General features: G+C 40.2%; 1 protein-coding gene across 4 annotated transcripts in view; it reads left to right on the top strand.

Moving 5' to 3' along the window:
* The first annotated feature begins 495 nt into the window (after positions 1 to 495).
* Positions 496 to 17,584, top strand: part of tbl1xr1a (TBL1X/Y related 1a) — a 208,724-nt gene continuing 191,635 nt past the window's right edge. For 2 of the 4 annotated variants that reach the window (XM_060941549.1, XM_060941550.1), the window contains exons 1-2: positions 496 to 778; positions 2,480 to 2,565. The gene's annotated coding sequence lies outside the window, so the exon portion shown is untranslated. The remainder of the gene's footprint in view (positions 779 to 2,479; positions 2,566 to 17,584) is intronic. The other 2 variants (XM_060941547.1, XM_060941548.1) reach the window with 1 other exon arrangement.

Raw genomic sequence — 17,584 nt, 5'->3', positions numbered from 1 at the left:
ACAGCAAGAAGGTCCGGGTTTGAGCCCCATGGCCGGCGAGGGCCTTTCTGTGTCGAGTTTGCATGTTCTCTCCGTGGGTTTCCTCCACAGTCCAAAGACATGCAGGTTAGGTTAACTGGTGACTCTAAATTGACCGTAGGTGTGAATGTGAGTGTGAATGGTTGTCTGTGTCTATGTGTCAGCCCTGTGATGACCTGGCGACTTGTCCAGGGTGTACCCCGCCTTTCACCCGTGGTCAGCTGGGATAGGCTCCAGCTTGCCCGTAGAACAGAATAAAGCGGCTAGAGATAATGAGATGAGATGACACAAGGACGAATTCTGTATTGGATTTCAAACAAAGGGAAAAAAAACAATGATAGCTGTATTTCGCTTTGTATAGTAAAGTGTGTGTAAAAAAGAGAGCTTCAGTTTGAACAAAGCTGCAGCGCGAGCCGCCCAGGCCTCCCACCATTTTTGCCTGGAAAGTCACCGCTTGTGTGTTTGAGTGTCTGAAGCCGTTGGCTGGTCCTGAACCGTTTGGCTTTCTCTACTAGCAAACAGCCCCACAAATGCACCTCATTCGCTCTTAAATATGTATTTTTAAAGCGTTTAACCCGCGTCTACGCCGCTGTAAGCCGAACCGGACGCTTGTTTGGGAATTTAACTCGCGACTCGCCGCCTCAGTGCGGGTTTATAACGCTTTATTGCGGCTCTGTTTTAAAAAATAGCCGAGGAGGAGGAAATTCCACACAGGCAGCACAGCACAGAAGGCTCCCCTTGTGTCGCCCGGGATATTAAAGTAAGTGTGTATTTCTGCACTTTATCCCTTATATTCACCCCGTAGTGTCTTTAGGACGCTTAAAAACAAGCGGGGTGTAATTATAACACTGTACGGGCTTTATTTCTCCACACAAACGCTGTTTCTTGGTTAGCTTATATGACCGGGTGGGGGATGGGCAGTATATGTGTGTGTGTGTGTGCGCGCGCCACACTGTGCGTGGTTGTAAGTGTGTGTGTGTATGCGCGCGCGCTTGTGTGCGCGTGCGCGCGAGCGCGAGCCTGTTTGCCTGCGCGTGAATGTAAATACAGTATATGTGTGTGCGTATAATATCATGCTATATAATGCTAACTCACGCAACGTTAGCTAGCATTTTAACCGACGTTTTAACATTTTAAAGAAGAAATATCGACTTAATATCGACTTGTATGGCTGCTTTTTAATTTAATAATCATATTTTTGTTTGGAATTCTTTTTTTGTTTAAAAAAAAAGTTTTACTAAATAGCTGAATAAACACACAAACTGGTTAGCTTGTTAGTGCTAACAGTTCTCCAGCAATGAATTTCTCAAGAGGTCAGTAAACACTAAAGTTGTTTGTAGGAATAGGAATTATCATTATTTATTCATTTTTTTAAATTCCATAAAGTGTTTTTTTTTTTTTGTGGTGAATTATAATTATATCACCTGTTTAATGAAAACCATATATATATATTTGCTTTTCAACATGACAGAAAGGAGGCTGTGAACTATTTGGTGTGTGTGTGTGTGAGGGGGGGATGGGAGAGCAACTCAGAGTCAAAGCTAATCCACTGACAGGAGTATTATGAGAGGTTTACACACACACACACACACACACGAGTTTTTTTTTTTTTTTATATGTCGAAAGTCATTTTATGAAATGCTCTGTAGTTTCCTCTGACCCCATTTCTGTGTTTGGTTAGCACTGTGGATCTGAAGCGTTAATCTGTGGGGGTGGGGAACAGTCAGTGTGAAATGATTGTTTTGTCATTGGCTTTTTCCACCTCAAGTGTAGTTTCTCAAACTAGGTGCCTTTTCTCAAATCTGGTGCACGAAGATGAATTACACTGAAAGGTCACAGGATCCTGCACTGGCACTGAGATTATATCTCGTCCTTTTATAACACACTTTGAACTTAAAATGTAACACACAACCAGATGAGCGAAAATGATAGTGATTACAGGTCGGGAATCATCGTTGCAGCGTTTCAGATCTTTCTGTAGGGTTTTGTTTTACTTTTTGCCTTGCCTTGCTCTGTTCTCTAGGACAGAGTGGCACAGTTATGTAACCGGTGCTTGACAGATTGATGTAAGACGTGGAGGATGGGATGGAGGCTTTTTCCCCTTTCAGCACAGACGATGCTCTAGTGGACTTTTTTTAAACATGTTGATGAGCTTGTTTTGCTGGATTTCCAGTGCGACGAGGCTGACCCTGTTTCTCAAAGACCTCAAGGTTGCAGTGCCCAGATGAGATAAGGCGGACAGATGGTTGTTTGCAGTTTCACAATGTGTGAAAGTCTGCTAAACCTAGACCCATGTTGCTGTGTGTGTGGTTCCCCCCCCCCCCCAGAAGTCATCATGTAGGTTTTTAAGCTGGTTCAGATAATGTTAGCTCAGCCTTTTTGATTTAACTTATTTATTTATAAAATTCGTTTTGGAAAGAAAACCCTGCATTCACAATGATCTTGTATGTTGGTCTCCTAGTACACTGGTTCTCAAAGTGGGATCTGGGGACCCTCGGGGGTCCATGAAACATAGCCAGAATGTCTTCAATTTAAAAACAAAAACAGGTACAGTGATGCAGTACAAAATCACAACACACTCAGGGATCCAAGCAGGAAAGTCAACTTCGACATAATGTGTTATGGCTCTAAAAACATCAAGTTAAATCCCTACTTATGGGGTGCCATATAATTTATTTTGCATTTTAAAGGAGTCCCTACAAAAAGTTTGAGAAACACTGTCCTAGTAGGTGTTTCTCGCTTGACTTTAGTTGTGTGGTTTCACCAGACATGATCAGATTTTCATGATATGATAACCTAGTCTAAAAATATTTCAGTATTACCGATGTTATTAAAAACACAAGCCAGTGCTGTATATTTCAGATGAAACTGATTGTAGAGTCTTTCTACAGGTTGTTCTTTCTTTGAAAGATATCTTTAAGACTGATTCTTTTCTGTAAAAAACAAACAAACGAACTCCTATGCTGTCCAGTATTTCTCATGTTATAAGCTGAAAGTGAAACTGGTTGCAAGGTAAGGTGGCACTCTGAGTTGCCCAGAAAATTTGAACTAGTGGGGGAATGTGCAGCCCTGTTTAAGCAAAAATAGATGGTGTTTTGGTCAGCTATGCCATGTTATTCTGTTTGTGTGATAGCCATTGTATATGATAAAGTTACAAACGTATTGGAAATGGCAGCAGAGACTTTCACAACAACAACAGTAGCAAATTACACAGCCAAAGGGTTTTCAGAGCAGTTGCTGGAGTGTGATTTAGGAGGAGTCAGGAAGAGTAGGTCGCAGAATTTTTAAATCAATATTTTGAAAGTTAACAATGAGGTAAGCATCCAGCATACATAATGCTTAACTGTGATGTTGTAGACAATCCTAGTTCACTGGCAGATTGAACTATTTAAATAATATTGGCTGGTGTTGAACGGTATATCAGATGTATTGCATTCAGCTAGCATTATATTGAACGAGCCGAAGACGAGTTCAGTATCGTGCTAGCTGAATGGAATATATCTGATATACCATGAAAAAAAAGCTTATTATTATTATTATTATTATTATTATTATTATTACTATATAATATACACACACTCTTCATATCAGCATTCTCGAAGGCCAGCGCTAGCTTACCTGCGAGTCAGCATGCAGTGACGTCACCTTCCAGCCGGTGTAGCGTTCATCAGTGTGTTAGCCAATGCTAATAAAGCTGTGCTATAGAGAGCAAGTAGCACAGGCTAACGACCAAGAAACTAAGCTTTCTGTGTCCAGACTCTTCTTCCACGCACGCTCACCACAGTATTTTTCACTCCGACTTGAAGGAAAGCTGAAGGCAATTTTTAAAAAAAATCAAAATTCTATTTATCTAATTTTATTAAATATAGGAATGGATTTTTGATCGCTATTTTGTCATTGCTATAGCAAGTTATGAGCGTTTGAAATATGTAATATATCAGTCCATACGTCAAAGCAGTGGCCGTAAACGAGATTCGTTGAGACCTGTGCGAGACATCGTAGGATGGAAGTAAAATGTACAGCGGAAATCAAAGTGACCAACATCTGCCAACATTGTCAAAAGATACATGCGCCCTCTTTCAAATGCTGATGTAATCAAGCCAGAAGTTTTGTTTGTTTTGATAGCGATCAGGAAAGTTTGAAAAAAGTAGGCAGTACTCGTCATTTAAACTCTCTTTTTTTTGCGCAATATTTCGTTTGGAAAACAGTTTTCAAAATGGCGGCACTGACACGTCACGTTTCGAAGTCTTGTGAAGATTGTGTGGATAACTGACGCCTGCCGTGGACCAAACGAACTAAATTCAACATGGCTAAAAACCGAATAGGCCGATAAGTATAATATTTAATCGCAATTAGTTGCCAATACGAGTCACGATATAAGGTTATTAAAACTGAAACCGTAACTGAAGAACACGTTAATTAAGAAATAAAGCAGGTTTAAAAATGACTTCACTTCTCCTTTAAGTATTAATTTCCCTATGGAATTTACTTGGTTACTTTTTTTAAATCAACAGCTACACACAGCAGAGCAACCTGGCAACCAAAATTCTCAAATCTTCCGTTTTTAATGAAGCAAACCTGGCGGCCATGTTTGCTTACAAATTGTCACAGTTGCTCACTAGCGTGGAAGTTTTACGTGCGCAAATACAACCAGATTGTGTTTGGTGCACCAGTCTTTGTTGACATCGTTATCCCTGCCCTTACCGGAGTCCTTTGTTCGGTCATTAGCTCCACAGCCCCGTCAAGAACCAGTGCGCTGGAGCCACGTCTCTGTAAAAATCAACACAGAGATCTCTGAATGTTGAGCCACAGCTTTAGTTCATCCGTTTGCAAGTAAAATGCTTGACAAAGGAGGTCTGTGTGGAGCAGTTCGTAGCCTGGCCTGTAGCCTGGCCTGCACCCTGGCCACCATGCCATCTTCGCTTTTGCGCTCTGTACGCTGCCGCCTTCATCTCCTTAAAGCTGACTTGGTGATAAACAGATCTGCCGGTGCTGGCTAGCTCTTTCATGATACTACTAAAGTTGCTAAAAACGTGTTCACAACTTCACCTTATGTTAAGCAGATCCGCTTTGTGAACGTTTCACTCGGGACAGTTTCTCAAATCGTGGACAACATCGAGCAGGCTTCATTCAGCATTTGATACTGAAGAGAGATGCAGTTCCAGCTTTACTGGCATTATAACCAGAACCTATAAGTAGCCATGCTGTGTAACGTTCTCCACTTTTTGACAGTTGAAGCCAGATCAAAGAAATGCATTTCCAATATAAGATGCATCTTTTTCTGTTAGTAAAAAGTTTTGTCAAATAAATCTCTAATTTCTCAATTTATTCATCAACAAGACATTACTCAGATGCTGACTATTTTGGTTGCTTAGAGAGTACATGTCTGTTCTAACTCACTATTTCAGCACGGTGCTGTGGGCTGTTGCCAGGTTGATTAATGTTAAAGTTTGGGGAAGTTTTTTATCATTTGGACTGTGCACATTTCCTTTGTCAATTCCAACAAGTTCTCAAAGGTTTAGATTGATTTTGAGAGTTATTTTATACTGAATGAGATTTAAATGACTACTTGATGGAGTTGTAGTGAAATCTGTGGCAACTCTGTGTGAACGTGATTGGCTACAAATTAGCCAATCAGAACAGACCTCATCAGCATATTAATGATGCCACCAAAAAAGGGAATATAGCTTGTTTCTTCCAAGGGCCAAATATTTATCAGTTATTCCATGAAGTCGAGTCGTACATGAGCTGATGGCGGATGAGGCGCGTAGCACTGAGTCGGCTATAAGCCATGTACAATGAGACTGAGTGGAATGCTACTACTTATTCTATCCATGTTCACTGGATTTTGAGAGACAGCATTTTTTTTTTTTGCAAATTCAATAAAGAAAAACTTTTATACAAAACATCTGACAAAATCATTTCTGCCGAGGCGGACTTCTTAGGTGGGGTTTACATTAGACCGTATCAGCGGATCATCAGATTAACGTTTTTAAAACGATTAGCGTGCACACAGCAACGCCAATACACGATTTGCGTGCACACAGCAACGCCAATACACGGATACGCTCGGCTCCGCAGGCATCCTGCGCTCCAAATCACTCCGCCCTGAACAGCGAGTGCCCTCTGGAGGGTGCGCACTCCGGCCCTGCGCAGCTCACAGAGCGCGCGAGTGAAGCACACGAGCAGTGATTCGGGACTGAGTCGCTGTGTGTGTGATCCCAGTGCATATCGGGCATGCGCGTCACTTACCACTTGCAAGTGGAAGGATGGCAAGCCTGAAGACGATCATAACTACACAACGGGCAGTATTTGCAGTATTTTCATACTTTTATACTCTTTAATGAAAGGTGATACAAGGCGGAAGTCCGCGCCGTTTTTCAGCAGTCGTGTCACATGACCAACGCCAGCGAATCAGGAAGGTGGATGTCACAGTGACGTTGTCCAATGACGACGCCAGCTAGAGCTCAGCACAGCGTATCCGCGTATTCTCAATGTTTACACAGCACCGGACCAGACACGATCTGGATTGAATATGTGGACCCTGGCGGATTCCCGTTTCCTGGCGTTTCCAGCCGTTTTAATGTAAACGGACAGTGCATCCGCAAAGAAAATGAGACAGATACGGTCTAATGTAAAGTTGGCCTTAACCTATCGATGGCTGGACGAACTGACTTTAGTGTTTTTGTAGAAAGTGCCGTCTTGCTGTTGTGCCGAGGTACAGAATAGCAATAGACGTTTAATTCTTCCTCAGACATTTCAGTGATGTAATTTTCAAACTTCTTTTTGAGCTTTTGAACCAGTCTTAAAAAAAAATGTAATGCTTCAAGATGAAGTGTAAACAAACCAGCGAAATGACAGTAGCAGTTTGTGAAAAATGCAATAATAATAATTCTTGAAAAAAAAAAGTTCTTACCATCAAATACTTTCATTCCATATTTTGTTGCTTTTTATTTGTATTTTTGGGGTTTTATTTTCAAGTAGTTTTTATTTCACCCTTGGTTGGTTCAGCAACACGCGCCGCCATTTAGTTTTTCTCTACTCATGTATATGAGCTGATAGCCTAGTAGTAGTGTAGCCAATCAGAGCGTGTGAGTGCTCATATCCAGTGAATGTGGATAGAATAATAAGGGTTGTAGATGAGTGTGTGAAACTGCATCTGGGCTTTTTTTTTTTTTTCTTTTCTTTGCCCCAACCAAAGCCACATCCCTTCTATTTTGACATTAGAGAACAATCTTAAAGTACTGAATAAATGCGTTCTGACACCTTTTAACTAATTTGTGCGAACATTATTGCTATAATTAAACTTTCATGGGATTCCTACAGTTTTGCTTCGTTTTTAATGTTTTTTGATGCATTTGAAATGAATATCAGACAAAACTTAAAAGAAGTAATTTTTATGATAAGGGAGTCGTCCTCAACTCCCATTGATATTCCTCATGTTACTTCGCTTCTCATTGGCAGAGGGTCAAACTCTGCTCAACTTCAAAGCATCCCCGGTGCTCTTCTTTCACTCCACCAGTGTCCAATCTGTCTGCCATCACTTGCTGTCAGCGCTCTCGTTGAAAATGAGTAACATGTTGTGTCATGTTGCTACAGGTTTGAATGCAGGGTTACAGTTGAACTGGTGTTGCTGAGCTGCTTTGGGTTAAGGAGGGGCAGTGTGTGTCCCAAACGTACCCATATCAGTTACATCATGGTATCAGCATTGCAGGTTATTTGGTTAGAAATACCCTTAACTAGTTTTCCTTATTCATCAGACTTGGAGCCTTCAAGAGTAGAAATGCAGTTTTCTTGCCAGACAGCAGAGTTAAATGGTCTTGTACCATGTCTGTACTTGTACAACGTAAAAATATGATGGTACACCATCATGCTGAATTACTGTCACACCCCGACTGGGTGTTGAATTAAGATTCATTTTAAGTGTCTGTTACAGTGCGTTCACACCTCCTTAATCTGGTTTCTGAGTCAGAATATGCAAAATGTGAGACTTTTTATTCATTCACTGTTTGGTTTGTTTTCTCGCTGTGTCTAATTAAACGAACCAAGACCAAAAAAAAACGTTGGCGAAGATTCATAGAAGGTGGAAATTGCACGTGTAAAGCTCTTTCATTCAATGGTCAAGTATATGACAACAGAAAAATATAAAAATAAAATACTAATCATCCAAGCAACGGGAACACGGATGAATTATTAGATAATTATAGAAATGGCTAGCATATCGCATCCAGTGTTTGTTTTTTCTTTTTGTTTATTGAGCCGAATCTCCAGAACACATTACATCTCCGCAGCACTTCAGCTCTTTCCTTTGGCTCAGTTTGCGCGTCCTGGCTCATTTTCACAGCTCGCATCAGCAGAAACCTGTTACCCACAACTCAAAGCACGTGCCATGTTTGGTTCCCTTCATCCAGCTGGATTGATTCATTCGCTGTAATCAAACCACTCGATAACTGGAACTGGACCAAGACCACCTCGCTCAGATAGGGTCTAGGAGCGGGTATTTTGGTCCACGCCCGAGTGCGAGTGCTGTGTTCACACCTGCACAAACAATCTGCATCTGGTTGAATTTGGTTCAGCCAGACTAAACGCTGAATACTTGAAAGCACCCTAAGACCCCTTCTCCATACAGTAAGATTTAATTTTCTCATGTCGTTTTCTTCAAAAATAGGGTTGCTTCACGTTTTTGATGACTTTGTCTTTCTATACAAGAATTATAAATTAGATGGTGCTGTTTTGCACTCTGGCGTTCTCGGCGATACTGTGATGGCCAGGATGGCAAAAAAGAACGAGACTGCCAAGAGGAACTGCTGCTCTTCCATTAATTACACAATCATAGTTGGCAAGTTACACTCATTTCCAGAATCATTAGCACCATTCATGTCTTGGTTCGAACCAAAAAAAATCATTCTCAGTACACTAACTTGTTTTTCAATGAACACACACAATCGGCATTCCTTGTATTAAGCCCTGTTTGGATAGTTACAATTGCAGATATCTCAATTTTCTTTTTAACCTTGAATAAAATGACCAGTTGAAATAATCCAAGCTTTTTTCCTCAGCTGGGACGCGCTCACGCTTTTCTATCAATCATCTCCCACCAAAACCAAAATGACTTTAAATCACAGAACAGGAAAATACAGACATCTGTAACAGTTATTCCACAAAATCGAGTTGTACATGAGCTGATGGTCAACGAGGCGCATAGCACCGAGTTGTCTATAAGCCATGTACAATGAGATTGAGTGGAATAACTGTTTTATTCTCTCCACATTCACTGGATTTTGAGAAACGGAGCACTTTTTTTTTATTTTATTTTTTTGCAAACTCAATAAATAAAAACTTTACACAAAATGTCCAACAAAATCATTTCCGCTTGGAATGTAAACAAACCGGCGAAATGTCAGTAGCGATTTTGTGAAAAATGCTATACAGTGGTACCTTGGGTTACGGACTTAATTCGTTCTTTGACTACGTTCGCGAACCGAATTAATTTTTCCCATTGAAATTAATCTAAATCCAATTAATCCATTCACTGGCCCCAGAAACATTTTTTTGTAACTTTTTATGGGTTTATGTGTGGGGAAAAATACAGAAAGGAATTAAAGATATAGTAATACTAAAATAAAACACTAATTGTACAGTACACTTTACCTTTGTGGTTGAAACACGAAGACCACGTTCATATTTAACTATTTCCTTCTTCGTTTCAACAGTAGTACGTTTAGGCTTCTTAACAGCACTAACACTTTTCACTTTCTTGGGAGCCATATTGAGGGTTAATTTAATGCAAAAAAGAAATCGCATCAACACAACGCAATGACGAACCATATTCACAGCGCACCACCTTGAGTACAACTGATGCTGCCTCACGTGGTGCGGAAGCCTGCCAGTTTGTGCATCGAAGCATCGTTCGTGAATCGAAGCAAAATTTGTTCGGAAATGGTGTTCGTAACCTGATTTGTTCGTGAATAGGGACGTTCGTGACCCGAGGTTTGACTGTAATGATAATTCCTGAAAAATAAAAAAAAGATATCTTTTATTCTGTATTTTTTTTTTTTAATTTTTTGGGGAGTTTTCTTCTTCTTTAGGGTTTTTTTTGGCAGTTGGCAAACCAACTTAAAGGTGCATTACTGCCACTGACTGGGTTGGAGTGTAGAACAGGAGATATTTGGAGGGGGTGTTAGGGTTACATACACAAGCTATATTCTTTTAGCTATTTCTGTTTCTTTTAAATACTTGATGATTTTTTGGGGTTTTGTTTTTGAGCAGAGTTTTTATTTTGTCCTTGGTTGGTTCAGCAACACGCTCCGCCATTTTGTTTTTCCTGTACTCACGGTATATGAGCTGATAGCCTAGTAGTAGAGTAGCCAATCAGAGCACGTGATTGCTCATATCCAGTGAATGTGGATAGAATGATGTGACGTGTCAGAGTATTGACACTTCTGAGAAGTGGAGGCAAGTTATTAAGTTCCTAGTACAAGTGTCATGTGATGGCCATTTTGCTAATGCTGAAAGTTCAACATGTGAGAGAGTCCCCCAACAGTCACTCATAGTAAACGCCAAATCAGTCTGTGTGTATGCAAGTGATGTGTGGGGAATTATTTTTTATTTATTTTTGTTTTTTGTGAAAAATGCAGACATGCCGATCTGTGATTTATACAGAGAGAACTTATCCTGTGTGAAATGATCATTACAGTACTTGGTACAAGTAATAGTATTTTTCAGTTATTTGAAATGAAACACTTGTGTTTTTTGGGCATTTAATCACTAACAAAAATCCAGCCAGCTTTAGTAACTGTGATTTTACAAATTCTACTTGAAGTGTAGTTTTTATCAGCCATTTTTGAGTGAGTGCGCAGTATTTTATTTATTTATATATATTTTTCTCCATTTACAAGAATGAAAAGTTAACTTGCAACATTGCCGTACATGCAGATTTTTTTTTCTCATTTCCTGATTTAAGAAAATTTACCCCACACTGAAAGATGCTGAAAATCTGACTGTTGCTTTTAGTGTTTTAAACCAGACACTTTCACCACATGATTACTGATCACGTTCAGATACCCTGGTTTCAGATGATGTGTTCTCTGGATGCACACAGTCATGTTTGCTCTGAAAGTCCTGTTACAGATGATGTGATAAATTCCACACTCAGTAGATTTGGTGGAATTTACATTTCAAACACTCGAGCTTGTTTATCGGGTTTTCTCAACTAGCGCTGCGTTCGCAGTCTGCTCAGAAGTGATTCATCGTGTGAACTTTACCGTGCCGTTTTTGATGAGACATTTTAGTTCTCATAGTAAATGTTCAGTTTTTCCAAAAAATGTTGACTGTGTTCTTTGTTGAACAGGCTTTTTTAAACCAGCTGCGTTCGAGCGTCCCTCCTGATAATTTCCCCGTAATTGCACTATTACTCTGCTAATCTTCCTGTGACTTTATTTTTTGTCTCTGGCTTTCTAGTTAATTATTGTTGAATTCTCTGTAAAGTGAATTTGTGCAAGAGATACGCAAAGTGAATTTATGCATATGTAAGCAGAAAATGCTGCACTGTAGCTCGGTATCACAAGTGATTGTGTGTACGATGTATTGTGATTGTTGCTTGATTAATAATAGGCAGTATTCATGGATTTATTTATTTAAATCTTGCTTGTTTGATAGTTAGTGGTTTCTAAGCTTTTTAATTGTTGCATTATTCCACAGAGCAAACATTATGTTGTATTATCTTCTAAATACATTTGCATGTACAACTCCTAAGGGCCTCTGCATGCTCTTGCGACAAGGCTTTCACAGATGGCTTTTCGCAGACAGTTGTAACTTATCGTTGAGCGGGGGGTAATAGGCGTGCGCGATGTTATTCACCGCCACAACGCAAGGGGGCGTGAAGTCGCGAAATCGCTAGGAGTAGTTGGTGGGTGTGGTTAGTGGAGTGTTTATCCTCCGGTTACTTATAATGACTAGAACTGGAGTCGTATAGATATTCGTACTTCCTCGATCAACCGTTCTTCGTGCTGCTCCATCTTCGCTCGTGTTTTTAAAAATGGCGGTCGTGAAAACAAACCAAACCGGGAAAGCAGGGAAGCGGAAGTGTGTGTACAGCGGATGTAGATTGGACCAATCGGAGCCCTCTTGTCTGCGAGGCTTCTGCTGTGGTCACAATTTTTGGGAGGTGCGCGCAGAGTGTCTGCGAACGGGGGGGGGGGGGGGCTACGCAGACGCCATCTGCAATGCCATCTGTGAGGACTGCGTTGTCAGCATAAATTGGCCTTAACTCGGAACAAGTTGGGACGGTATGTAGAAATTTAAATTAAAACCAAAAACGGTGATTTCTAAATAATCTTTGACCTGTATTTCAGTCAAAACAGCACATTATTTGATGAATTTCATCATGAAATTTTTTTTTTCAGAATAAACACATTGCAGTTTTTTATTTAAAAAGAGTTGATGTTAAAGAGTGTACCACTTTATAATGTTGCTGTTCCTTTTCACAACACTTAAAAGATGTTTAGGGACTGAAGACACCAAGTGATGACGTTTTAACTGGCATTTGTGGATGTAACTGTATTGTAGTGCTTGACAAAGTTTTGCCGAAGTAATCCCGAGCCCATGTGGTTATATCGGCTGTAGATGAATGACGGTTCTTGATGCGGTGCCGTCTGAGGGATCGGAGATCACAGGTGTTCGGATTAGGCTTGCGCCCTTGCCCTTTACTCACTGAAATTCCTCCAGGTTCCTTGAATCGTTTAACGATTATATGCATCATAGACGGTGAAATAGCCAAATCCCTTCACATCTTTCTTTGAGGAGCATTTCAAATATTTTCTCATGCATTTGTTGACAAACTGGAGATCCTCATCCTATCTTTGCTCCTGAAAAACTAGGCTTTTCCTGGATACTGATTTTTGTACCAGATCATGATTACAATCACCTGTTGACATCACCTGTTTCAAATTGCATCATTATTTTACCTCATTTATAGCCCTAAATTGTCCTGGTTCCAACTTTTTTTTGGAATGTGTTGCAGGCCTGAAACACAGGAATGGATGTATATTAACAAATGAAATGAAGCTGACCAGACAAAATATGAAATATCTTGGTTTCATACTGTTTCAATGTTTCTTGATTTTGGGGTTGTACATCTGTTGAAAGATTAATGTTTAAGGGAGTCCGATGTACTGTTGTCTTGCATTTTGTTCAAGCAGCAGTTATTAATCTTGCTCTGGGGTCCTGCTACATCTGGCTACAGTACAGGAATTGACTACTGGTCCAGGGAGATCATAACAGTCTAGAAACATAGCAGGGTCTAAGGAGTTTTGTATTTAAGGATTAAAGTTAAAGATTAATCAAAGTGGACTGATTGATAGTCAGTTTACGTATGGATGAAACTGTTACTGGTTTCATGGTAAACCAAAGTAAAATTCCAGACAGTTAGCATTACCATTTCAAATTTTATCATTAAAACTGCAGATGAACAAAAGCTCATGTCCAGCATCAACCAAAGTTAGCAAGAGTTTCTCAAGATCATAAATGCTGCATGCAAAAGGTCAGTCGTTTTTGTATGGCCTTTAATTGGTCTCTGTTCTCCAAATACGTGATCTGCCAGTGGAAAACCATCCTCATACCTGTTCTGTGTGCTCGTATCACGTACACGTGTGGGTTTCTAATACCATATTTTTGGGTTGCGAAAGAAGTTGTGTTTCCAAAGACTCAAGGTTTCGAAAGTATCAGAGTATATTAAATAAAAAGTGCTCTGCGCAAACCTGCCGGAAAAGGCAAAACTATTGTAAGTGTTGTTGCTCCAGTTACCAGTAAATTTAACATTTGAAACGGTACGCTATCATTTTGCTGGTTTACATTACTGCATTTTGATGCCTTTTTCACTGCACTTTGAAATGTGCCTTTAAGAGTTCAGTCTTTCATTTGCCCTTTAAGACTAAACTGGCAGCTCGTGGGTGTGACAAGTCTAACAGTGGAAGAGTGCTCGCTCTGACCAGTGACCAGCCACACTGCTTCGGGTTATCTCGCTAAGTTTGGGAAGAATGCAACTGCTGAACCAACTAGTGACATTAGGTTGCTGAAACTTGTCAAGAAACAAGGCTCTCTGAGCGAGACGTGGTGCTATTTTGATTTTGGGGCAAGTGATGGTGGAGAGGTGAGGTCTACTTCTACACCTTTGTGCAAACGGTGCCTCAGGTCATGTACGGTGGGAGGAGGCAATGTGTCTAACCTGATGCAACATTTGATGCACATACATCAGTTTCTACAGAGAACTCCAAGAATGGAAGGTGCTCATGGATGATCACAGAAATCAGTTGAAAATAAGATTGTCTAAATGATAGGTACTGAACTTTGTCCATGTTTAGCTTGTTCATAATACTGAGGTCAGCCAGGTCTTGAAGGTTAGAGAGGCAGCCTTGGGCCCAAAGGGTCGTTGGGGACCGGCAGGAAAAACGTGAGCAGTTCAGCCTATATATCATGGCTGAACTGCCCTTGAGCAAGGCACCTAACCCCCAACTGCTCCCTGGGTGCTGTAGCACAGAGCACTGCCCACTGCTCTGGGTGTGTGTGTGTGTGTGCGCGCGCTCATTGCTCACTTCTGTGTTCACTGCTTCAGGTGGGTTAAATGCAGAGGAGGAATTGCACTGCGCTTGAGTGCACGTGACCAAATAAAGGCGGCTTCTACATAATATTTCTCATCCTGAGTGTAGCTAACAGACTAACCTGCATGTCGTGTAAGTTTAGCTGACCTCGCGTTACACAGCCAGCCGCTGTGGTGATGGCACTAAAGCTGCTGTTTGTCATCTTAGGCTCCATCTGCGCTAATGCATTTTAGTTTTAAAGCTCATCACTCTTGCTACGTTTATGCCTGGTGTTCGTGTTACTCTGGAGTTTTCTAGCTTCTAAAACAGGGACACTTAGAAACTATCACAGAGATACCTACGTTCACTTCCTGATCGGGTCTCATCAGTCCCGACATATCCGTCCCCGATTTGTTACGTGACCCTTTCACAGAAGAAAACAAATGGCATGGGCTGTTTATACCAGCACGCGCATGCCCAGTGTGCGTGAATGGTCATGTGATGTGTTTTCAGGTGTGTTAGTATGGACAGAGATTGTCTGGACGGAGATTGTTTTAAAACTAAAATGTATTAGTGTAGACGTAGCTACTTGGCAGTTTACTCCTTAATGAGTTCATGAATGAAAGAATAACGAGGCTTTTGAAATCACCTGAGTCACATGTTTTGTAAAATTAGCCTATCCTCCTTTCTACACCTGGAACTCACAGATAGACTCAGGAAGTTGATGTTTTCACTCATTTAATGCGGTGTTGAAGAAATGATAAATTTTGATGTTTATTACTTTCATCAGTATGTATGCATTTATTTTATTGCATTGGTACTGAACAGTTACCGTTCTACCATGCCAGGTACTGTACCAAACCAACCCTATAGTCTCTTCACGTTTCTTAAATTACTATTAGTACAGAGAGCTTTTTAATACATTTTGTCCTTGTCGCTGCTAAATACACTCCTCCTTATTAAAGCCATAAAATCGTCTGCTTGCAACTTTAGAATTTCCAGTGAATAAGTGTTTGAGAAAACGTTTAGGCTCCAATCTCAGTTTGTTCTACGCTGATTGACGTTGCCGGGCTGAGAGTTCAGGTGCATTGGGCTTTTTGGGACATGTACCTTGTCTAATTCTTTTATTTCTGCCATTATTTTAAGCGCATTTCTTTGTGTAGGGAATGCCATAAATACAACAGATAACATTTGAGTAATTGTGATCAGTGTAATATTAGAAGTGTAAATTAAGGGAACGTGAGGAAAATGTCTTCATTATTACATGTTAAATAATAATGATGTATTTGTTTTTATCCCCATTCTCACTTGCTTTCAGTAAAAATAAAATGAACTTAAATGAAAGGGTGTTTTTTTTTTTTTTTTTTTTTTTTTTAAATTTAATATATAAATGTCGTGGTGATTACCCTTCCCAGGACGGACCTCACCTTCTGAAATCAACTCCTCTCACAATTTTTGGAGGAATTTCATGAAACTTGACAGGATTCTTTGTTATAGGTTGGTAATGCATATATTCTAATTTTGTTCAGTTCCGTCACATTTTACCGGAGTTATGGAGCACTTGCATGTGACGTCACAGCCGATCCAGATTGTGACAGACGCCATCTTGTCGGTCAAATGCCATATTTCCGCCTTCTACTTCTGGTTCTACTTCTGCTTTTACTTCTACCTTTTCTTCTGGAAAACCCTACTATATACAATTCTACTACAACGGCTGCGGCTACAAGCTCTCCCTACCTGTGCACGTTTTTTTATGTTTTTTGTGTGTGTTTTTGCGTGTTGTTCGTCTGTACCGGACTTCAATATCCACTACAATCGTATGGACTTTGGTTTCCAGCAGAAAATGACGGTTTGTAGTGATTTCCATCGCATGCACAACATTCCGGACAAGATGGTGAGACCAGTGGGGTCTCCATGGATTGTTATCGGAAGCAAAGCGAAGGAGGCGGTGCCGGGAGCGGAAGCAAAAGCGAGGCTGCAGGCAGAGCCGGCCTGTTGACTAAGCTCAGAAAACAGCCACTCAAATCTCCACTGCTAAGCCTCTACCTCTCCAACACCAGATCCATGGTAAACAAGACGGACGATTTGGAATTACAGCTGGAATTACCTTATTCTATTCTATAATCGGCTGGTCAGTGCTATACTCAATACTTAAGTGACTTACCCGTCCAATGAGGATTGTTCTTTTCTTGTTTACAAGATGCCACATCTGAGTCGCTGACAAATCCTGAATTTCTGTAAAGATAACTGTCCAGAGATTTACAAGCATGCAGTGCTTCACCACTGAACAGCGAGGGAAAGTTAATGAGGTAATTATACACGTCTGGGTATTCCGCTGGCAGTTCAAAATCCACGGACACGGTCGTGAAAACTATGTCCGGTAAGCCATAAGGGTCACTAATTTGTAGATCGTTTATTTTAGACATATATCTAGTTATCTGTTCATTAGAAAAATGAGCCGTGTAGTCCGTCGGTTGAAATTTATCCATTTTGTACATGAGTGCAGCAGTATTCAGCTGTGTTTTTTACCGACAAGATGGCGGCTGTGTACTTTCTGGTCACGTGACTGCAAGATCTCTATAGCCCTTGATTACCAAACTTGTACTTTGACAATTTCATGAGGGTGTATTAAGAACTTATAGCATAGATATAGTTGCCAGCAGGGGATATTGTGCTCTCCAAGCACTCTTTTTTTTTTTTTTTTTTTTTGAGGAAAAATAGTTGTTTTTATATATATATATATATATATATATATATATATATATATATATATATATATATATATATCTCAACAGAAGAATGGTTGTTGGTGGAAGTGGTTCCGGTTTTCTGTATAAAACATGGTGAAATGATTTGTATTTGTGTATCAGTACTTTAACATTTCCAGCACATTTTAACAATATCGTGATCATTTTGGTTATTATAATCACGATTAAATTTTCATACAATTTAATCTCCTAATTTGATAAAAAGGCCTTATGGAAGTGGTG

This window comes from Neoarius graeffei, chromosome 15, assembly GCF_027579695.1.
Source record: "Neoarius graeffei isolate fNeoGra1 chromosome 15, fNeoGra1.pri, whole genome shotgun sequence".
Lineage (NCBI taxonomy): Eukaryota > Metazoa > Chordata > Actinopteri > Siluriformes > Ariidae > Neoarius > Neoarius graeffei.
Note: the sequence above shows the minus strand (reverse complement) of the source record. Positions and strands in the feature narration are given on the sequence as shown.